The sequence below is a fragment of the Castor canadensis genome, chromosome 11 (assembly GCF_047511655.1).
Source record: "Castor canadensis chromosome 11, mCasCan1.hap1v2, whole genome shotgun sequence".
Taxonomy (NCBI): domain Eukaryota; kingdom Metazoa; phylum Chordata; class Mammalia; order Rodentia; family Castoridae; genus Castor; species Castor canadensis.
Window position 1 is genome coordinate 51559076 of NC_133396.1, and position 23161 is coordinate 51582236.

Below are 23161 nucleotides of genomic sequence, written 5' to 3' on the forward strand. Positions count from 1 at the left end.
GTTGTTAGGAACCCATCTGCAGGATTCCAAGGAACCACTCCATAGACACTTGAGCCGCCGCAGAGCCTGATGCCCACATCACTGAGCCCTTCATTCCACATTCTCCTTAAAACACATTGAGACTCCCTACAGCCGCTATCATTCTTGTTTTTCCTTTGAAGATTTATAGGAAACATCAGATTCCTCTTTCAAAAACAACCCCCAATCTATCTCAAGACAGCTCTCCTGCCCACACGTGCCTTTCTCCAGGACATTTCCTGAAACTTCTCCCTCTCTCTCAAGGTTCATATGGATAGTATCAGCCTAACTGTGGTCTCTGAAGTTCCAGTTTCCAGAGATTAGGCCTCTATGAATAAACCCTGATGTAAGGGCTGGGTAGCGTACTTGCCTCATTTGTGTGAAGCCTTGGGTTCCATCCCCAGACCTCAAAAACAAACCCTAATGTAAATGGCATGATAGGGAGGGGCACCCACCAAGAAACAACTATCAATATAGTCATGCTCTGTGACTACTCACTCCACAGGCTGTTTCTAGTTTCAGTTCTCCTTCCTCCCATTAGAAACTCAGGTGTGCTTTTTCCCCAAGTATGACAGGCAGGGCCGGCAAGCACCTCATTTACTCAAGGTTCAGCATGAAATGGAAGAGTACAGAGACTGACCCCACTTTTTCCCAGTATCTACAGTTGCTTTCATGCTTAACCAAAATTTACTCTGGAATGTGTGAGAATTATTTATAGCATGTGTGAAAACACATGCTTTCCAGAGAGAATCTCAGCACCTCTTAAAGAGCAAATCACACTCCTCTACTTTTTTTTTTTGGAGGGGGAGAGGGGTACTGGGGTTTGAACTCAGGGCCTTATGCTTGCTAGACAGGCAGTCTACCACTTAAGCCACTCCACCAGCCCTTTTTTGTGTTGAGTACTTTTAAGATAGGGTCTTGCAAAGTATTTCCCTGGGCTGGCTTTGAACCACAATCCTCCTGATCTTTGTCTCCGCAGTAGCTAGGATTATAGGTGTGAGCCACTGGGATTCAAGCTCTCTACTCCTCTTTGCAAGTTAAGAATCTGAGGGCTGCTATATAGCTATCCTTATCTCAACCAGCAAAAACCCTGTTCCTTCCTATTATTGCTTATACTCTCTCTACAACAAAATTAGAGATAAGGGCAAAATAGTTTCTGCTGGGTATTGGGGGGGGAGAGGGAGGGGGCGGAGTGGGTGGTAAGGGAGGGGGTGGGGGCAGGGGGGAGAAATGAACCAAGCCTTGTATGCACATATGAATAATAAAAGAAAAATGAAAAAAAAAAAAAAAGAATCTGAGGGCTGGAGGTGTGGATTGAGTGGTAGCGCACCTACCTAACCTAGCCTTAGCTCAAACTTCAGTACTTCAAAGAAAACACACACATACAAACAAGAATCTGTTCAGTCTCATGAATGAAACCACACTGAATGAGATCACTTGCTTTGGATGGACTAGCATTCATTTCAAAACCACCCATTCAAACTTAAAAGATGGCTAAAGGAGGAGGATGAAGTCTTGGGCTTGCCTTTCACAGACAGATGTGTCTGGGGCATATCTCTTAGCCTCCTGGGCCTGTCTTTATTCTGCAGACCAGTCAGACAAAAGCTTTTAAGCTTCTCCCACCAGAATTTAAGGTCCAGGCAGCAGAGAATAAAACAAAAGAAAACAAAATACTGTATTATTCTGTGCCGTATACCCAATGCCTGGCACATGGTAGAGGCTTAAGAAATACGTGAACAAACCTCCCCCCACTGACTTGCAATGAGTAACAAATGGAACTGAAAGTTATCTGTCAGTGAAAGGCATCAAAGAGAAAACAGGATTATTACTTTTATTAGTGATGCACCTCACTCCAAGAAAATTTGCTTTATTAAAAATCAAAGGGTTGTTTGAGTGGATAAAGTGGCAGAGCACCTGGCTGGCAAGCATGAGCCCTGAGTTCCAATCCCAATACTGCAAGAATAAATAAATATCAAGAGCTGGGGTGTAGCTGAATGACAGCACACTTGTCTAGCATGCATGAGACCCTGGCTTCCATCCTCAGTATCACACGAAAAAAAGATGGGCTGGAGTATAAGTAGTAGAGTGGGTGCTTCACAAGGAAGGCTCTGGGTTCAATCTCTGGTACCAAAAACAAATAAGTAAAAACTAAAAATCAATACTGAGAAGAATCTGGAGGGCAAAATTTACTCTGTCATTCTTGGGATGCCAGGCACTTTGCTCCTGTCATCACAATGTTTTCTTATGGCTCAACATTTTTTCAGTGTCCTGAATTTTGTCACAACCCAATGAAGCAAGTTCTAGAATTAAAACCATTTTAGACATGGGGAAGTGAGGTTTAAGATGAAGAAACCTGCTCAAGGCTGCCTGGCCTCTAAGCAGCAGACAGACCTCGGTTGCAGTCTGGCTGGTAGTACAGTTAGTAGTACACAACAGTAAGCTGCAGTCTGGCTCTCAACCCATATAAAAATGATTCAACAACCTGCTGAATTCTGTATAGTGAGCAGAAAAGGACAAACATCCAGATTTTGAATAATGTCTATTGTAAACATGCCTTGTTTAGAAAATATTTTATATCAAGCACAAAAGAAAAGAACACGGAACTTTGATTCACTATTTCTAACTCTTCAAATTTATTCCAAGGAAAGAAGGAAAAAGCTATATGCTCAGTGGTTGTCTGCAAGATTTTTGTAACATCGGGAACACTGCCCGTGGGAAACATTCCATAAGGGGGTAATTAAGTAAACTCAGGATATGCGTTCAATATAACAGTCAACACTATGCAAAGATGTTTATGAATGATGTAGCAGAAACTGGTAATAATGGTACAATTCAGGCTGGAAAAGAATACAGGCAAGAAAGGTATTCTTTAGTGGAGCTCAATAATGCTGGTGAATTATTTTTTTATTTGTGCATTTAAGTTCTTAAAACACTAAGGGCCAGCTCAGTTGTAGAGCACTTGTGCAGCACTAGCAAAGTCTTCGGTTCCATTCCCAGCATGGCAAAAAAAAAAAAAAAAGGACAAAAAACTTAAAACACTTCTTCCTCAAGCCCCAAAGCCTCAGTTCGCATTTCCATATTCCTTACCAACGCTAAACACTCAAATTACGCCAGTAATAAGAGAACAGATTGGGGCAAAACAGTTCATGTAGAAGATGTGAAAATTACACCTCGGTCCTCCCTAAGACTCTGCAGGGCTGAGTTCTGAGTGGAGTAAAAGCATCCTTTCTTGGGTAAATGTTCGCGACCAGCAAGGCCAGGCAAATTAAAATCAGGGGTTGCGGGTGGATTAGGGATAAGAGATTAGATGCCCTTTTGGGACTCGTGGAGCTGCTTTGCAGCAGGTCCCTTAATTAGGGCTTGACCCCCTCAACGGCGCCTGGGACCCCCGGGGCCGCGCGCCAGGCCCCCGCCCCTCGTCCGAGAGGAAGGAGGGAGAGAGAGACGGCTGGTTGCCAGCGCGAGGCTGGGGTCTCCCTCGGTCCCCGACAGCCGCCGCCAGGACCCGGCCCGACAGCCGGCCGGCGCTGCAGGACTCCACGCCCCGTGCACCTGCACCGGGTATTGCCAGAGTCCGCCAATCCGCGCCGCCACTCGCCGCTGGCTCTCGCCCGCCTACCTGGTCCTGACCCCAGCCCTGGCCCAGCCGCAGCCTCCGCTGCCGAAGGAAGAAAGCGAGGGCCTCCAGACGGCGTCTCTTCTTTGGAGCAAAATGGCGACTCCAGGCGCAAGAACGGCGTCCGCAGCGACAGCGAGGCCTGGGGGCGGGGCGGGGCGGGGCCAGAGCGGGCATCCAGGAGTCACCTGGCTCGGGGCTGTGGGCGTGGCCCGCTAGGGAGAGGAGCGGAACCTTCCGGGTCAGCCTATGGGGTGGGGCCAGGTGGCGAGAGGGGCGGGGAGGAGGCGGGGCCTAGGGCTGGGACGGGGGCATTTGGTTTGGGGCTGTGGGCGTGGTCCGCCCAAGGGGAAGGGATTAGTATGTGGGCGTGGCCAGAGGAGTGGGGTCAGGCTGACACGAGGGGCGGGGCAGGGGCGGGGCAGGGGTGGGGCCACCCCTGTTTGGGCTCGTGGGAGGCAGCTAGCCCCGGGCGGGTTGTGAGAGGACGCTGCGGGTTGCAAGGTTTATGTGAACTGGGTATGAGGTTTGGAGTTTACAGATGTCTAGGTTCAAGTCTTCTCTGAGGCTCTGAAAAGCAGAGATGATATTAGTGCCCATCTCATGGGGTTATTGTGAGGATTAAATGAGATACCTGCAGTCCTATTAGCATGGTTCCTGTCATACAGTAAATATTATCAGTTTGTTGTGTTGTTATTTTTTTTGTTATAATAAAGGAGTCGGTCCTTTTGGTATCCATTGCTTGAAAATTTTATGACTGAGTTATTTATTTATTTATTTATTGAGCGATAGTGTTACCAAACTTGCTTTGAACCCGGGGTCTTTGTCTCGCAATTTTGAAGAATGAAAATCACAGACAATGGGGTGAGCGAAAGAGCAGAGGTTTATTAAGCAGAGAAGAAAAGCCCCCATAGGAGAGGGGTCTCAGAAAGGCTGAATCAGAAGTGACGCTATCAGAAGTTTTTATCCATTTTCTCAAGGCATTGCTCAACTCTCCGCTAACTAGGTGTGCAGAAGGCAGCATCTCGGTTGGCTGTGCCTGCAGCATTCTGATTGGTTGTGCCCTAGTCCTTGTAGTGTCCTCATTCTGGTCCATCCTACTTTTCCTTCTTTCCACTCTTTAAGGTCACAGGGAGGTCATAATGGAGGTTTCCAGGGAAATTTCTGTCCTAGATATACTGTTATTATATCTGTTTTATATACTAGTATTTATATACTAGAAATTTCTGTCCTAGTATACTGTTATACTGCCTAGCCTACTTGCTCAATAGGGTCTTGCTATCTATGTAGCCCAGACTGGCCTCAAACTCATGTTTCTCCTGCTTTCCACCTTTCAAGTTCTGGCATTACAGACGTGTCCCACCAAGCCCGGCTCAATTCTTTATATATGTGTGTGTATAACATGATAATAACTAATGTATATGTAGCACTTGCCAGCTGTCAGTACTTTCCATTTATTAACAGTAATTAATCCTCACAAGAGATGAGATATGAATTATTATCTCCATTTTAATAGTTGTGGGAACTGAGACAATGGCCTAAAATAACTTTTCCAATGATAAAGCAATGGTGGACTGTCAACCCAGCAGGCCTTGCAGCTAGGTCTAGACTTAACTCTCATGCCACACTGCCTCTCCAATTCGCTTTGGATTTTTCACACGAATGAGGTGTGGAATCATTCACGGGAGGTTGCACAGGCAGCCCCCGGCTATACAGCCCCACCTCTTTACAAAGAACATAAGCACCTCAAATTGCAGGTTAGACAAAGGTGATACTTTATAAAATAGAGTTGTTTGAGACGTTCATTTCCTTTGCCTGACAAATTTATTGGGATATACCTCTTTGCCTATGAGCCCACTGATATATTTGCATTACAGAACTTATTCCTCCTCTGGAGGACCTTTGCTGGCCTAACTCCATCTGCATCTGGTGGAGTCGACTCCATCCTTCACTGGTTGGCATGCGTTTGGAACTGGCCAATCAGGGCAGGTCATCTCTCCCCGCTCGCTGATTCGCTCTAAGGGCAGGCAGCTGAGCCAATCAGAGCTCAGGAGCTCAGGGCTGGCCCTGTGGCCGGAGGTTCGTTGTCTTTTGCAGCTTCTGCTGCTGATATACCAGGAGGGAAACCACCTAAAGATGAAAGAAGAGAAAAGAAGAGGTGGATACAGACTGGCCCCCACGTAGACTAAGCTGAACCCTGAAGTCAGTAGGTCAGTGGAGATGGATTGGTTTCTCTCGCTTGCAGAGTCCTGCTTATTCTCTCTCTCTGCTAACTTCACTGCCTGGTTCTCCACTTCTCCATTCCTGAACAGAAGCCATGCTTGCAGACCCTGCAGGCCTCCCTCCACTTCCTCCTGCTGTCCCCTCCCCAATTAACTTCTCCTTAAACTTTATATCTCAGCACAACTATTACTTTCAAGTATTTTCCAAAGCACGCCCTACGCAAATAAAACTGTTTTTTCCTTGATCCTGTCACAATTTCTAATTAAGTGTTTACACGTTAAGTACCCCTTATCTGAAATGATTTTTTCAGATTTTGGAGTATTTACATATACATAATGGGATACCTTAGGGACGAGGCCCAAGTCTTAACATGAAATTTATATGGTATATACACCTTATACACATAGCCTGAAGATAGTTTTATACAATATTGTTAATTTTGTGTATGGAAGAAAGTATCACTCGTGGTGTAGAATTAAAACTTGTGTTTTAATCAGTGTTCTGAATGTTTTGGATTTTGGAGCATTTTCGAGTTTGGACTGTTGGATTAGGGATACACAACCTGGACTTGGGCAATAATTGGATAAATATCCCCATCGCTAACCATGTAAGCCCCCCAAGGGTAGGCTCTTTGTCTCTCTAGCCAATCACTGTATCACAGTACCAGCAAAGTGCCTGGCATAAGGCCAGTACTCAAAGAAATGTCAAGTGAGTGCCCCTTGCTGTTCGGAAAAGAGATGAGTGGTAGCACAGAATAGGGTATTATTTGCACCTCACAAGGACAATGTTCCTGAGATTTGAGAAAATCTATCTCTCAGACACTAGTACGGCCCTCTAGCATATTCCTGCTTCCAGGGGCTGCAGTGAGATGAAGCACTTTCTTTTCCGTTGCCCTCTCTGCAGGCCCCAAGCTCATACATTCCTTTGCTCTGCAATGCAGCTACCACAGTACTCCTCCTCCATCCGCTTGCATTCTCTGAAGACTCTCGAACCCTTTCATAGGCTGATATCAAATCTCCCATTCTTCCTGTTTTTGGGGTTTAAGTCACGGGAATGAGCCAAGGTGGACATCCAGCCCAGATGGCCCCCCAAGTGACTGCAGCCCCAGCCACCAGCTGACTGCAACTGGATGAGAGACATTGCCTAAGCAAGAGCCACCGGGCTGAGCCCAGTCAAACCAGAGAAAATTGAGAGATAATGATAACATGTTGTGTTCAGGAACTGAGCTTGGGGATACTTTGTTACAAAAATGGACAAGTGCAAAATTGAAAGGCTGCAGGCAATTGTGCACTAGTGCCCTGTTTGGTTAGTCCATTGCTAACCTTGACTCTGTGTGTCTCCACACAGCCCTGGCCATATTCAAGGCCAAACTGCTGCACACAGAGTATGAATCAAGATGTCCACGACTAGGACTTTTCCCTTTGACATTTTTTTAAAGAAAGAAAAAAACTTTTGCAGAATTTGCAACAGAATGAGTCTCCATCTCCTTTAAATGCTGTTGAAATGGAAAAAATCAGGGACACGACTGTCGGATGCTGGGACCAGGGTCGGCTTCCTGCTTCCTTCACATTCTAGAAATAATCTTGAACAGCTCCCATCACTTCTCTGAGCTTTTGTTTCCTCACCTGAAATATGGTCCCTTAGCTGTATAGGGGGGAGGGTGCAGGCTGTGAGGAGGAGGTGCGAGAAGAGAAGAGTCAGTTTTGAAGGCTTCTCCCCACCCCTGCATCCCTGCCCATCAGGGAAGAAAAACAAGGCTTCTGTTTTTCCCCAAGTGGAGGAGGAAAATGGCAGCTAGTCTGGCTGTGGGAGGCAGCAAAGGCCAAAATCAGGTGGCCAGTCAAGGAGCCTGGGAAGTTTTTACTCACTGAATCCTTTCCTCCATCTTCTGGCTTTTCTCCTCTTTCTAATTTTCTGCTAAATGGAAAGAACTTCATTTTCTTTTTTTTTATAATAATATTTACATATTGTAAAAAATCAAGTAAACAAAGAGAAAATTGTTTTTAAAATTAAAAAGATATTTGCCTTGATCTCACCTAGAGAGAAAATTATCTTTGGTACTTTTTTTTTTTTTTTGATGAGACTGGGTTTGAACTCAGGGCTTTGCACTTGCAAAGCAAGTGCTCTACTGCTTGAACCACACCACCAGTCCATTTTGGCTCTGGTTATTTTTAAGATTGGGGGTGGGGGGGTTCTCATGAACTATTTCCCCAGGCTGGTCTTGAACTTCGATCTTCCCAATCTCAGCCTCTCAAATAGTTAGGATTACAGTCACAAGCTGCCAGCACCCGGCTATAAAAGACTCTGAAGAATCAATAGTAAGGTTTCTTCACACCCACTAGGTTGTGCAATAAGGGGAAAATAACAAGTGTTGGTAAGGCATGGAGAAACTGGCACCTTGGACATTGCTGATGGGGGTTGTAAAATGATGCAAGCACTGTGGAGGACATTTTCTTAGATCTTTGAAAAGTTAATCAGTTTATGATTCATCAGTTCTACTCCTAGTTATGTGCCCCAAAGAATTGCAAACAGATACTTTAACAAATATCTGTATCTGAATCATAGTAGCATTATTCCCCAATGGCTATAGGGTGGAAATAACCCAAATGTCTCTCCACAAACGGATTCATAAAATGTGGTTCATAACTAACAATGCGATATTAGTCATCCATAAAAAGGATTAAAATAGGACTGAGGATGTAGCTCAGTGGTAGAGCACTTGCCTAGCATGTGCGTTACACTGGGTTCCATTCCCCACGTACACACACTGCAAACAAACACCTAAACAAACAACAAAAGAATATGCTGATTCATATTGTAACATAAGTGAACCTCAGAAACATGGTGCAAAAACTCACACATATGATTCTGTTTATATGAAATGTCCATTGAGACAGAAAGCAGATTGGTGGTTGCCAGGAGATGAGGGAGGGGAGAATAGGAGTGACTGCTGAAGGGGACAGGGTACTGGTGGCCCACGGCTATAATCCTAGGCAGAGATCAGGAGGGTTGCAGCTCAAAGCCAGCCCAGGCATGAGACCCTATCCCAAAAAACCCACCACACATACACCAAAAAAGAACTAGCACAGGGGCTCAAGCAGTAATAGCACCTGTGTAGCAAGCATGAGGCCCTGAGTTCAAGCCCCAGTGCAGCCAAAAAAGAAAGGCTATTTGGGGCTGGGCTGGGATCTTGCTCCACTGGTAGAGTCCTGCCAGTCATCTGGCACTGCAAAGTAAATAACTTAAAGATAGGTTATTTGCATTTCACCTTTAAAAATCAATAGTAAGAGGGCGAGTAGTGCAATTTTCAAAGCAGCCACAAGATTTACGTAGTGGCTTAAGAAAAGAAGATGTATGAGTTGCAAAAAACACCAGACTTCTCGTTGGTCTTCAGCAAGATATAAAGCACAATGCTGTATCACTAAGTGAGCACCAAAACGGCTAAAAATAAGACTTCTAGAGTTTGGACCTGGAATAACACCCCATATGCTTGGTTCCCAACCCATGGTGTTATTAGAAGGTGGGGAACCTTTAAGCGATGTGACCTAGTTGAAGGAAGTTAGGTCATTGGAGACATGCCCTTGAAGAGAATATTGGGACCCTGGCCCCTTCTCTCTCTCTCTCTCTCTCTCTCTCTCTCTGTCTGCTTCCAAGCTGCTATGAGCTGAACAGTCTTCCTCTACCACAAGCTCCCACCATGATGTGCTGTGCCACCAGAGGCCTAACGCAACAGGGTCAAGTGACCGTGGATTCAAACATCTGAAACCAGGAGCCAAAATAAATCTTTTTACATTGATTTTTTAAGATAGTTTGTAATCATGACAGAAAGCTAACTAACACATATAAGATGTACTTAAACTGCTTTTTCTGAAAAGCACTGACTCCCTACTTGGGCCCAAGAAGTAACAAAAGCAGAAAAGCTTGGCTTGCCTTCATTTTGTATTTGTCTTTGCTCTAAGCCATTCTGTCTGCATTCACTTTGCAATCACTTTGGAACCCAGAAAGAACAGGGCTGCTCAATACTTTTTTATGACAAGGTACCAAAACTACTCCTGAGGAACTGTGGCTCCTGGCAGGACGGACCACCTCCCAAATGAAGACAATTACCTATAAGGACAAGGCTGCACCTGGGGCCAGAGTAATCAACTCATGGGAACCAGATTGCTCCTCTCGAGCACCAAAACGGCTAAAAATAAGACTTCTAGAGTTTGGACCTGCAGAACCAGAGCTGAGACATTGGTCAACCAGACCCCACCCGACCAATCTTGAGACAATGAGCTTCTTGACTGCCTGCCTGCTGCTACCTCTGACCACCAGAACACACCTGTGACTGCGACAGTTTATGCATACCTTTTGTCCTCTGCCCTTCAATGTATGCAGAAGATGGCTCAGGATGAGCAGAGTGCTTACTCTGCCTCTTCCCATGGTTCCTTGTCATATAACAAACTCCTTTCTCTGCCCTTCACCATGTCTCTTTATTTGGTGTATAGGGACAAGTGACCAGATCTGACATGTAGAGCCCAGGAGTTTGAGCCTTGGGTCCACAACTCTGGTTTCACACAAACAATTTTGTTGGTGAAGATGTGGAGGAAAGGAATCCACACTGACCGTGGGGATTTAAAATGGTACACTTTGGAAAGTAGGGTGGTAGTCTATAAAAAAAATGCACACTTGCCATAACATTGTCATGGTCTCAGTTGTGCTATAGCTGTTACGAGGAACTTTGTCTCATGTGATGGAAGAATGAAAGTCACGGACAACAGGGTGACCAAAAGAGCAGTTTTATTAAGCAGAAAGGAAAGGAGAGAAGAAACGCCCATATGGGTGGGATCCCAGAAAGGCTGAGCCTGCCCCCGCCCCAGGCTCTTTGACTAGTGTTTTTGTTTTGTTTTGTTTTGTTTTAATGTTATTTTATTGTTCTTACATTTGCTTACTCTAGAGGTTTTTATAAGGATTGTATTTCCTGGTTGAAGGGAAGCTGGTGTGTCTCTGTACTGTTGGTTCATTTAGGGGATATATGTCATCACCAGCCAATGTGTTTCATCGGGACACTGTGCATGCCCCTTTCCCCTCCCAATGGCTCCAAGGTCCAGCAAATCGGCTGGGCATCGTATCAAAGCATGCCTCAGTAGTTTCAAGGCCTGGGCGAGCAGTTTTAAGACTCCCCAGACTCTCCACATCTGGTTATCTTGTTTCTGTGTCGTTGGTAAGTTTCCATCGAGTTCATCTGTCCCCATCTGCCTGACCATTTTCTATCTCCTAACTTTCAATCTCAATAAGACTCAGCAATCCCTCCTCTAGGTCCATGAAAAAGCTTTATACATAAATATTCACAGCAGCTTGAAACATAGTCTCCCCAAATTGGGAATACCCCAACTATCCCTATTGTATGGATGTGCTATAGTCATACAATGTGCGGTACACATTTTATGCAACTTCAAATTGTAATCTACTCATAAAATGGAATCTGGCTCATTGGATACCTTTCAAAACCATCGTGTGAGTGAAAGAAGATAACAAGAAAGAGCCTACACAGTATTGGTCCCTTTATATGAAATTCCAGAAAAGATAAAATTAATCTCTGCTGACAGAAAGCAGATCAGAGGTTGCCTAAGGCCTGCAAAGCAACGAGGGAGAACTTTTCTCAATGACAGAAAAGTTCTGTAGTTTCATGTATCACAAAAATTTTCCATTTTGTATTATACAAATTTAGGATATGTAAGTCATACCTCTATAAAGTTTATTTTAAAACTCTGCCTGGCCTAAGAAACAGACCCTCTACCCTGTACGCTGGTCCCTATGAACCTATCTGTCCTCACCTCACCTGTCCTGACTTGCTTCTTCTGCATCAGTCTGCTTTTTGTTACGGCAACAAAATACCTGAAACTGGTTTATTTAGCTCACAGTTCTGGAGGCTTAGGGCATCACTTCAACTCTGGTGAGGACCACATGGTGACATCATAATGGCAGGAGCATGAATGGGAGCAAGAGATCTTTCACTGGACAGGAAGCCAGAGCATGGAGAGGGGCCAGGTTTGCTCTTTTTATATAAACCCTTTGTGAGAACTAAAGGACTAACTCAGGAGTCTCACAGATCTACCTAATCTCTTAGAAGGGCAACACCCCCAATAACCTCGACTCCTTCCACTAAGCCCCTCCTCTTAAAAGTCCCACCACCTCTGACTTCACTATACCAGGGCCAAGCCTCCAGCACATGAACCCCTGGAGGACACACTCAAATCATATCCTAACCATCACACCCTTGGTGTGCCCTGCCCTCCAGCTAGGCTTGTTTGTTCCTCAGTGACTCTACTGTGCATGTTCTCTCTGTCCTTTTGATGCTTGCAAAAATCCTGTCCTCACCAAGGCCCAGCTCTGAGAAGCTTCTCCCTCTGCCCCAATTCTCTTCTGACATTTTGAGGTATCATATTCTGCCCCTGCTAAGGTCTGAGGGAGCCAACTCACAAGAAATTGGTTATGGTTGAAGAGAATGGGATGTGAAGACTCAGAGCAGGAGCACGGATGGACAGTGCCATAACCACCTCCTCACTGTCCAGGAGGAGGGGATGACACAGACTAGGACCTGGGAGGAGAGGACAGACCCAGGAGGAGGCTGAGAAGACAGGCATGGCCCGGCTCCAGGACTCAAAAAAGCAGAACAAGGGCTCCTGCTTCCGTAGCCTGTGAGCCTGAGAATTTGGCCCGGATGGCGAATCAGATAGAATACAGTGACTGGAGATGGAACCCAGGGCCTCATGCATGCTCGGAAAGTGCTGCTCCGCCCGAGCTACATCCCCAGCCTCAGCATTCGTTCCTAGACTTGAGCAGATACTGTATTCAGCTGAGGGATTGTTAATATAGAGCACTGGGCCCAGCACCAGAGTTCATGATTCAGTAGAGCTGGAGTAGAATCTGGGACTTCTAACAAGTTCCCAGAGGAACTTGAGCTCACAGTGGAACTGGGGGTCACACTTTGAGAACCATTGTCCAGATGCTGTGTTTCTAAGGACGGAAGGAAAGTGTGTGTTGGGGAGCTACTGGCTATCTCCAACACAGTCGACGAGGGATCCAAACCATGTCCCACAAAGGCCCACAAACTTATGGACATTCCTCCAAATCTTGCCTTTGGATGCACTCTCTGCACCCCCATCAAATGTGTAAAAACCCACTCATGTAGTGCAGAGAATATAGCTCATTGCTATACTAATGATTTCACTTCAAAAATCATTTGGCTAAAAGCAATTCACTCAACTTAAGTCCAACCAGGGTTTCTAACCATTGTCTTTCACCCTGCTTCATGAGGATGTCCACTGTCTGAAATTTTTATGAACACCAGATTTAACAATGAATACATTGACTATAATCTTAGATCATATTTATGATTTTTTTATTTTTAGGTTTAAAAAATTCTTGGATATAATAAAAAAAAACTTTTAGCTTTCAAATATAAATGAAGATCTGGGAGTGTAGCTCAGTGGTAGAGCACTGGCCTAAGATGGGCAAGGCCCAGAGGCTCCATCTCCAGCACTGCAAGAAATAAAAATAAATAAATGAAGGGTTTTTGAAAGTCATAAGCTCTGGGCCTGGTGCCAAAAGATCTTTGCCAAATAAAGTGGGCTTTTCCTGGAAGCCAGGGGGCAGGCCCTGCAGAGGACCCTCTCCCTGCAAATCACAGGACTGTCCAATGGGAGGGAGCAGCTGGGCCCTGCTCAACCTTGGGCAACCAGGGCCAATGGCGAGGCTGCAGCGAAACAGGCTTCACCTGAGCTTCAGGAAGCTGTCAGAGCTGCCTCAGCAGACATGCATGGCCTGTCTAGGGAGACAGCCTTGTAGGAGGGCAATAAATATTTCTCTACTGGTCAAGATAGGCCGGGTTTAGTTGCAGTAACAAATGAGCCCCAAGTCATTGTTGGTTCACACTGTGCTCGTCAGCTTTTTGTGACAAAATGCTTGAGATAATCAACTTAAAAGAAGAAAAGTTTATTTTGGTTCATGGTTTCAGTACATGGTCACTTGGCTTTGGGTTTGTGGTGAAGCAATGCATCGGGGTCGGAGTGCATGGTGGAGCGAAGTGGCTTACCTTATGGTAGCTGAAGAGAGAGATACAGAAGTGGGGGGTGGGGAGAGAAGGGAGAAAGAAAAAGAAAGCTCGATTTCCAATGTAACAGGTGGTGGACCTATAGGAGGTGTCTAGGTTTCCAGAGTCCCACTGCTACTCTCCTGGGTTAATTCTTGCAGGACTGATTTCCCACTCTCCAAGGGCTGCATTAGTTACACAAGAGTGGGTTGCTAGGAATTGAGGCTGCCCCTCCTCTTCTGCGTGTACCCCTGCTTTTTCATCTTGCTATGTGCTGTATGGTGCAACATGGGGCCCTCCCCAGATGCAGCTGTCAATCATGGGCTTCCAGCACTGGGACCATGAGCTAAATAAGCCCTTACTTGTAAATCAGCCAGTCTCAGGTATCGTTACAGCAACAGCAAATGGACAGAGACAAATCAAAATTTTCGTCTGGGATGTGCTGTTCTTGGTGTCTGTTCTTTCTATGACTTTGTGTAAGAGAAAACAAGGCTTGGAGCATTGGGCATGATGCCTCTTGCCTGTAATCCTAGCTACTTGAGGTGGAGACTGGGAAGATTGTGGGTTGAGGCCAGCCCAGATAAACAGTTCATGAGCTTCCATCTCAACCAGTGGTGGTATACCCTTGTCATTACAGCTAAGCATGAAGTATAAATAGGAGGCTATCAGTCCAGACTGACCTGGTCATAAGCACAAGACCCTATTCAAAACAGAACTAAAGCAAGAAGAGCTGGGGTATGGCTCAAATGGTAGGGCACTTGCCTAGCATGTACAAGGCCCTAAGTTCAAACCCAGTACTGCCAAGAAGAGGAAGGAGAGGGAGGGGGAAGAGAAGGAAACATGGCTTGGTTCAACAGTATCTGCAGTGAAGTTGGGCCATAGAAATACTCTGGAAGGTGGAGTGTGAGAGGCGATTCACACAGTGCTTAAGGTTTGGCCCATCCAAATCTCTCCTTCCATTTCATTTTGAAACATCAGCTAAATGTGGCATTTTGGATATAGTTGAGAAAACTTAAAAGTGGACTGGATAATAGAGGAACACTATAGAATTTTATTTATTTGTTTTAAATTACTGTTGTGACATTTACAAACGTTCTTATATCATAGTTTAATTCACCCCCTCCCTCATTCTCCTTTATTCCCTCCACCCCCCATTCCTGGAACAGTTTCAACAAGTCTCATTTTTCCATTTACATACATGTGCACACAGTATTTGCACCATATTCACCTCCCACACCCTTCCGCATCTCCTCCCCCCTCCCACTGGTACCAACATCCCAGACAGGACTGTTCTGCCCTCCTGTTCTCCAACTTTGTAAAAAAAAAATTAAAAAAATGATCTTTTTGTTTGTTTAAGCTAGCTATACAGGGAGTTTTCTTGTGACATATCCATGTACATATGTATGTATTATAACCTGAATTGTTTCATCTCCTCTATTTTTCTTCTTTCTACCTTGGTCCCCTTCTTATGGTTAGAATTTTAAGATGTGCTTGCACATGATAATGCCTTTTTGGTTATGTAGAATATCCTTATTTTTAGGAGGCACATGCTTGAGGATCGAGAGTTGAAAAGTTACCACAAGACCATGGAAATGGGCTTTGGTTTGTAATTGACAACTGAACTCATGAGAAGCCAAGCAATCGGGCCACCTGGCACCAGTGAGCCTAGAAAAGGAGAGGCACACCTGAGCTCAGGTACCATCAGCAAGGGGAAGCCCATGGGCCTGAGGTCCCTTGGCGTAGATTCTCTGTAAAGGGAAGCAGTTGGTTCCCATTCTCCCGTAGAAACATAAATTCCAAATTCCACTAGAACTAACCACTGGCATGCTTCAGTTAGTTTCACAGCACAGAACAGGCCCATCGGGAACTCATTCAAATTCAGAGCAGAACTCAAATGCGTAGAATGGAGGGGATTCACACACTGGCTGATCTGATGGCTTTCCCTCCAGTGGTGCTGTCTGCCACTTATGAAATGGTTTAGCCAGTAAGTGAAGGAAGGAAGCAAAACACTAAGTTGTTGAATCTAGGCCATGGGAAATCGGATGCTTACCAAATGCTTCTTCCTCTGGTCTATGCTTAAAATTTTCATTATGGGAAACTTTTTTAAATCTTTTTTTTTTCCTTTGGCTATGCTGGGGATGGAAACTCACGCAAGTTAGGTGAGTGCTGTACCAGTGAACTATACCCCAGCCTTTTTTTTTTTTTTTTTTTTCAGAACTGAGGATTGAACTCAAGGACTAATGCACACTAGGCAAGTGCTGTACCACTTGACCTGTGTGGTCCCAGCCCCTTTGTTTTCATTTTGTTTTTGAGACAGGTTCTCACTTTTCCTGGGTTGGCATTGAACTTGTGATCTACCTGCCTTCACCTCCTGAATTGCTGTGATTACAGGCATGAACCACCACGCCCAACCCCCCAACCCTTTTTTAAAAAATCTTTATTAAATGGAGGAATTTGCTTCTTGCTTATGCAATCATGAGTCACGTGATAACATTTTGGTCAATGATGGACCACAGGAAACACAGTGGGGCCCTACCTTGTATCCCCTAGTAACATCAGGTTCATTTCAGTGTCTGTGAGTACACTCTATGATATTTTTGCAACAATAAAATCACTTATCAACACATTTCCCAGAACATGTCCTCAAGGTTAAGTGATATATGGCTGATGAGTTAAATCTGCCTGTTTAAATCCATGGGCTGGTGGAGGGGCTCAAATGGTAGAGTGCCTGCCTAGCAAGCATGAGACCCTAAATTCAAACCCCAGTACTACCAAAAAAAAAAAAAAAAAATCAACCTGTCCTCAAGTCCTAATACAAATCCGTCTCCTGCAGCCCCTCTGATTTCCTGACCATAGGACCCATCTAAGTGTTCCAGTTACCTGGAAAAGGAGGGGGAAGGAAGAAAAAGAGGAGGGAACTGTCTCTCACATAACCAAATACTTCTGGATTCAGTTTCAGGCAAGTATTGACCCAGAGATCAAAGGACGATCTCTCCCTATGTCCTTGGCTTCAGCCTCAATGTTGCTTCCATTTGCAGACAGGTCATCATATGGTGGGCCATGGCTTTTTGAACTGTCTTCTTCAGGAACTAACATTCTCAGGATTCACTGTGATTGGACAGACTTGTTCACATGTCTGACTGAACCAATCCTCAAGCCAGGAAATGTCAGCACTATTTGTCCTGTGGTGAATTCCACCGGTCACAGCTGGAGCTGGGGTGGAGTCAGCATGGGCAGAGACCTTGGGCAAAGGAGAGGAATCCAGGTGAAACTGGGTTCTGAAGGGTAGGATGGGGGCAGCTGTGAGGGAAGACCAGAAGGAAGTGACTGGTTTGCTAACTTGGTCTTAATCCATTTGGGTAGACATTTGGGTCCTGTATCTGAGAACTATGTTATGTTAGAATAGATCTGGTTTGTCTGACTGGTTGGATTTGTCTTCTGCTAAAATTAACCAGCATTCCTCACATTGGGCCCAGTGCTAGCAGGCACCAGCACCTAGTTTGAGCATTGTAGTTTACAGAGTAACCACAAGGACAAGATGGAGAAGCAAGAAACCAGTCTCCATTCTTTGTATTTATTTATTTATTTATTTATTTATTTATTTATTGTGGTACTGGGGTTTGAACTCAGGGCCTACAGCTTGAGCTACTCCACCAGCCCTGTTTTTGATCCATTATTTGTACTTTTTAATATGAAAGGTAACAAAGTCCTGCTATGGCTGGCCTTGAACTTGTGATCTTCCTGCCTTAGCATCCCAAGTGTTGGTATTACAGGCATGTGACACCACACATGGTAGAAAAGTGACTCTTTTTTCTTTTTTGTGGTACTGGGGTTTGAATTTAGGGCCTACACCTTGAACCACTCCACCAGTCCTCTTTTTTTAAGATAGGGTCTCACAAACTATTTGCCTGGGCTGGCTTTGAACCATGATCGTCCTGATCTCTGCCTCCTGAGTAGCTAGGATTACAGGTGTGAGCCACTGGCACCTAGTGGAAAAGTGACTCTTACATGTTGAATTTGATGATTTTCCACAAAGTGAACAAGTCCATGTAACCAGACACTTCTTGCTCTTCCTCCCGAAAGATAAGACTTACCACAATGGAAATTAACCTTTCCTGTTTTTGTCATTTCTATATCAGAGTCTTACAGAATATTTTTTGGGAGTCTTTTTCACATAACATTACTCTTTCCTTTTTTTTTTTGCATTACTGGGGTTTGAACTCAAGGGCTTCGTGCTAGGCAGGTGCTCTACCACTTGAGCCACACCTCCAGCCCTTCAGTGTTGAGTTTATCCATTCATCCACAAAGCCATTATATTTGTGAGCTGTCACATTATAAATGATTTGCTCTCATGACTCTGTGGTTCCCACACTCACTTGCCCATTCTGTTGGGTGATTGCCAGTTTGGGGCAATTATGAGCTGCATTGTTCTGAAGCGCTTACATGTCTTTGGCTGGACACACATGCATTTGGGGGTATAGACCTATGAGTGGAATGGGGTTTTATATATTTTTTCTCATTAGCAGACATTGCTGTTTCCCATGCAACTGAGCCCATTTAAAGCCCCCAAAGGTGGTGCCACAGCATTCTGGCTTTTTTTTTTTTTTTTGTCTTTGAGCCATTCAGATAGGTTTATTTTTTTTAATTTGCATGCCATAATTTACATACCATAAATTGACTTTCTTTATAACAGCACCTACAGATTAGTAATAGGGTAGGACTGATGACACCTGAATTCATAGATAAAATAAAACTACCCAGTATCTCCTCATTAGTAATGAAAGAAATGTACATTAAAGCATCAGTGTTAGTATGTTTTGTTTAGTTGTTTAATCTGGAACAGCATGTTCTGCTGGTGAGGGAACGCCTGACTTGGCAGTGTGATCCAAGGAATTTGAAACTTCATACCTTGCAATTTTATTTTTAAGAATAATGGATACTGTCTGCTGCTAAGGTTCTCACTACTGATGCAAGAAAAAAGTGTCTTTATGCTTTCTGATTGTGGCAGCCAAAATGAGTAGAGGAATACAGGGAGAAAACAACAACAACAAAAAGAATAATCTAGTTCCCAGAAGGATGGGGAAAAGGAAGATGATGATTAAAGGGTACAAAGCCCCAGTCGGAATGGAGAGAAAGGTTTTTGTCATCTACTGCACTGTTTTGTGGGCACAGTTAATAATAATGGTGTATGTTTCAAAACGGCTAAGGAGGATCTGCCAGAGGGGGTGTTTCCAACTCCGTGGGTGCTGTCTACCTGAGGAATCAGACAGAAGCAGCTTGTTTAAGAAAGCTTTATTCTTATATTGTATATAAGAGAGCCAGCACAGCATGTGGGGAGAGAAAACCCCAAGCTGACTTGAAGCATTGGACAAAGGAGTATAACTTTATGACATCTAAAGGGTAGGCAGGGACCCAGGCTCTCGATGTCATCGTGCATGGAGGTGACGTTTTACTTGCATCTGTGCTACTTTTCATCACGCCTCTTCATGTTATATAAGTCTTATTGTTATCTTAAGTCTTCACCTTGGTGTGAATTTCCTAGGGGGACATAAAAGAAATGCCAAATTGGGAAGGCACCAAGAGACCAAAGAATGACTCAAGCAAGTCAAGCCTGGCCAGCAAATGAATTTATTAGGCATCACTTACAGGGCACCGGACAACCTACAGGCAGCTGCACCCACAAGGTTGGCCCTACACCCCCCATCCATGCTTCTGTTGCATAGAGCCCCAAGTTTACATGATACTCAGCTGAGGACCCAAGCAAACCAGACCTAGAAAGGAACTCTGCGTTTGGGTGTGTTCCATCCTTGTCCTTGTTAGACATGTCAAATGTCTCAGCACACACTGTCAGCCAATGGGAAAGATGGCTTTGTTTTGCTGCAGTTTGGGGCACAGCCTCAGTGACCAGAACAGCTAAATGGTGGCCTGCTGCAAAATGGTGTTCATTTGGCTTGGATTTGGAGGACATTTTTCCCTACATGCCACCCCCTCTCCTGGACTGTCCCTGAGGATTGGAGGGAGCATTATATGGTTGTCTTCTTTGCTGAGATCTGAGTGCTGGCCATTATGCCACAGCAGCAGCACAGACTGCAGAAGCAATACTTACTCCTGAAATGTCACAAGCACCCATCAGGAGCACACATCCCCAGTCACCACCAGGTGAACAGCCCAGCCAATGTGCAAGAGCACCACAGGCATCTTAAATGATCTATATCATCAGCATCTTTTTTTTTTTTAAGCAGTTTAAAGAATCCGCTGAGAGCTGGGCATAGTGGGGCATGCCTGAAATCCCGGCATTCAGAAGGCTGAGGCAGGAGGATGGTGAGTTTGAGGCCAGCCTGAGTGACAGCAAGATCCTGTCTCAGAAAACAAAATAAAGCATCTGTTATATTACATGGTACGTGGTGCTAATGAGGCCACAGGTGCCTCTGGGCAGCAGTCAGCATGTCTGTTTTGCACTACTACCTTCCTCATTTGTGCTGTGTCAGGGTTCATGTAGCGAGAGTATGCTTTCACGTGTGTGGTTTAATGCTTTGGTGGTAAAGTTGGTGACAGCGTTTATCTGAATCAAAGCATCCAGCACTCCTGCTTGGGGTGCAAGCAGGGTGAGGGGGTCCTCCATGCCAGACCCTGGGGAAAATGGGCATCAGTACTGGATATGCAAGGGGTCACAGATAGGGTCAAGCATGAAAGGTCACCTGAATGTCTGTCAGCCCAGTTGTATGGTAAATATAGATACAAGTGATTCCCACACAACTATCCCACACCTGCTGGTAGGCTGTATGCTCCAGGTATGCAGAAGGCATTTTGTCTCCTGGTCTATCCTGTATCCAAACCTGCATGTATTTACATAGCTCTTGGGGGTAACTACCCCTTATGCTGATGAAGGGAAGTGTCAGTTTTATAAGTATATGGGTGTCTGTGCTCAGCTATCACCCAGATTATTCCATCCCATACTGTGGGATGGATGGGTTGGTATTCACTCATGCATTCTCTCACTACCACCAAGGTGTCATCCTGGGACTGAGACCACCAAAGCCCCACTCCCCTCACTTTTTTACTTTAAGAGTAAAAAAGAGCCTGTCTTGGTGCCAGGGTCCCCAGAAAGTTTCTTCAATTCTGGGGGGGGGGGAGTGCAGGAGCAGCACATTCTAAGGCATGCCCCCTTGATGGGATAGGAGAAGTTCACCAAGTGGAATTTTCTGTGTTGTGGGTGGTCACTGTGGCTGGCAGCAGCAACAGCCTATGGGCATGGAACCAAGTGTTTAGATGACATTGTCACTGGCCTATCACAGCCATCTAACAAAGCAATGACAGTTTCTTCTCTGCTGGGGCCTATGACGTCCCACCACAGGATGTTCCTGTCCTGGCTCACAGTACCAATACAGGTCCCCTCCTGTGGAGCAGGTCTAAGTCCCAATCGGAAAATAGTTGGTTGCCCCCTTTCTAGTCACACCACTATCACACATCACTATGCACAGCCTGCATGGCCTGCTGGTGGTACATCAGAAGGGTCCGTGGGAGTAAAAACACTGCTTGCTAGCTTGGATTAGGAGAGGCCAGGCCAGGAGAAATGAAAGAGGCCACTGGACCTTGGAAGTTCTATAGGCAGGAGACAGGCCAAGAAAACTCTCAGCTGCAAACACAAGCTATTTCACAGGAAAAGAAAAGAAAGATACCCCAGAGGGCTTGCAAAGGACCGTGGAAAAGCACTCCCAGGCTGAGGACCAATTCCTCATCAAAGATATGGCAGTGGGCTCAGTGCCTCCTTGGGGCCTCCCATTTTCCCTCTGGAATGGGAGGTCTTACCAGAGGGTTGGTGTGTGGGCTGCAGATAACCTACCACTTTCTTTTTGAAGTTTTTGGATGGAGAGGAATTGTATTCAAGGTGCTACATTCTAGCAATCTAGAAACCTGATCCCCACCTGGGCTCGATGATGATGGTAAAATATTACACCTCAAGCCTGAGCCTGAAATCATAAAAAATGGAGACTAGAGACTGAGGCAAGTATTAAGTGGGAATGGGTGTGATTTTCAAGTGGGAGGAACATAAACATTGCAGCCAGGCTTGGTAGTACATGCCTGTGGTCTTAACAGCTTGGGAGGCTGTGGAAGAAGAATCTTCATTCATGAATTTGAGTGCAGCCTCAGCGACACAGTGAAATTGCATCTCAAAAAAGTTTTCAATTGTAGAAGAGAATTTTTGTGTGTGTGTGGAACAGGGGTTTCAACTTAGGGCCTCAGGCTTGCTAGGTAGGTGCTCTACCATTTGAGCCACCACTGTCCCCCAACCCCTTTCTGGATTTAGTTATTTTTCAAGTAGGGTCTTTGAACTTTTTGTCTGGGGATGCCCTTGAACCACAATCCTCCTACCTATGCCTCCCATGTAGTTTGGATTGCAGATGTGTGCTACCATCCTTGGCATAGAAAAGAAAATTCTTATGTGATTATAACAATTAGGCATTTTTAAAGTACCAGTATGATAAAAGAAAGAAATGTAAAACCTTACTTTGAAATCCGTATGGTTTTCCTGTTCCCCCATAAATAGCATGCTAACAGTTCTAATTTATTAAACAACAGAGAAAGGATCTCATATGAAAACATAAAGCTATCATTCCCTATGTTGAATGTTTATAAGGCTGCAAATACTTCTCAAATTCTATTCAAATATGCTTGTCAATCTGGACCCAACATTCATATGAGGAGTGAAGTATGGATGAAAATATCTAATCAGCAGAATTTCAGAGGTTCAAAGACCAGAGAACTTAGGTGTAAGTGCTGGAGATGGGGATGCCGATGAGTGGAGGAGCACTTGCCTTGCATGCATTAGGCCCCGGGTTTCATCGGTAGCTAGCACTGTAAAAAGAAAAGAGTAATCAGAAAACAACAACAAAATAGCTGTGAAAACTAAGGTTAATAAAGTTTCCTAAGAAACTTTATTAGGAACATGAAATGTTCCTATTGCTGGTGATATTTTGAAAAGCAGAAAATCATCTTCCAGAGATTATTTGGCAATCTTTCCTTCCTTATGCTTCTATGCTAACAGGTAGTTTCATTTAGAAAAAAAAAATGATGACTTGTGATTTCATTGCCTGGATGTGTGCGCATGTGTTTCCGTTACATGCAGACAGAGAGAGAAATCGCAATCACTCCAGGAACATTTTTTTGTATAAGGATGTTGCAGTTTATAATTTAATTTCTTCTTAACGGACACAGATGAAGAGTCC

The 23161-nt window shown here is 44.7% G+C and overlaps 1 protein-coding gene and 1 long non-coding RNA gene across 4 annotated transcripts in view; one reads left to right on the forward strand and one right to left on the reverse strand.

Moving 5' to 3' along the window:
• The window catches only part of Prpsap2 (phosphoribosyl pyrophosphate synthetase associated protein 2), a 39154-nt gene extending 35357 nt beyond the window's left edge, over positions 1–3797 (reverse strand). The window contains exon 1 of one of the 3 annotated variants that reach the window (XM_020165739.2): positions 3638–3797. The gene's annotated coding sequence lies outside the window, so the exon portion shown is untranslated. The remainder of the gene's footprint in view (positions 1–3637) is intronic. The other 2 variants (XM_020165740.2, XM_074046715.1) reach the window with 2 other exon arrangements.
• Positions 3798–5707: 1910 nt separating this feature from the next.
• Positions 5708–17224, forward strand: LOC141414064 (uncharacterized). The gene is made up of 3 exons (XR_012439162.1): positions 5708–5844; positions 15475–15629; positions 16768–17224. It is a non-coding gene; the product is annotated as an uncharacterized lncRNA (long non-coding RNA).
• The last annotated feature ends 5937 nt before the right edge of the window (positions 17225–23161 follow it).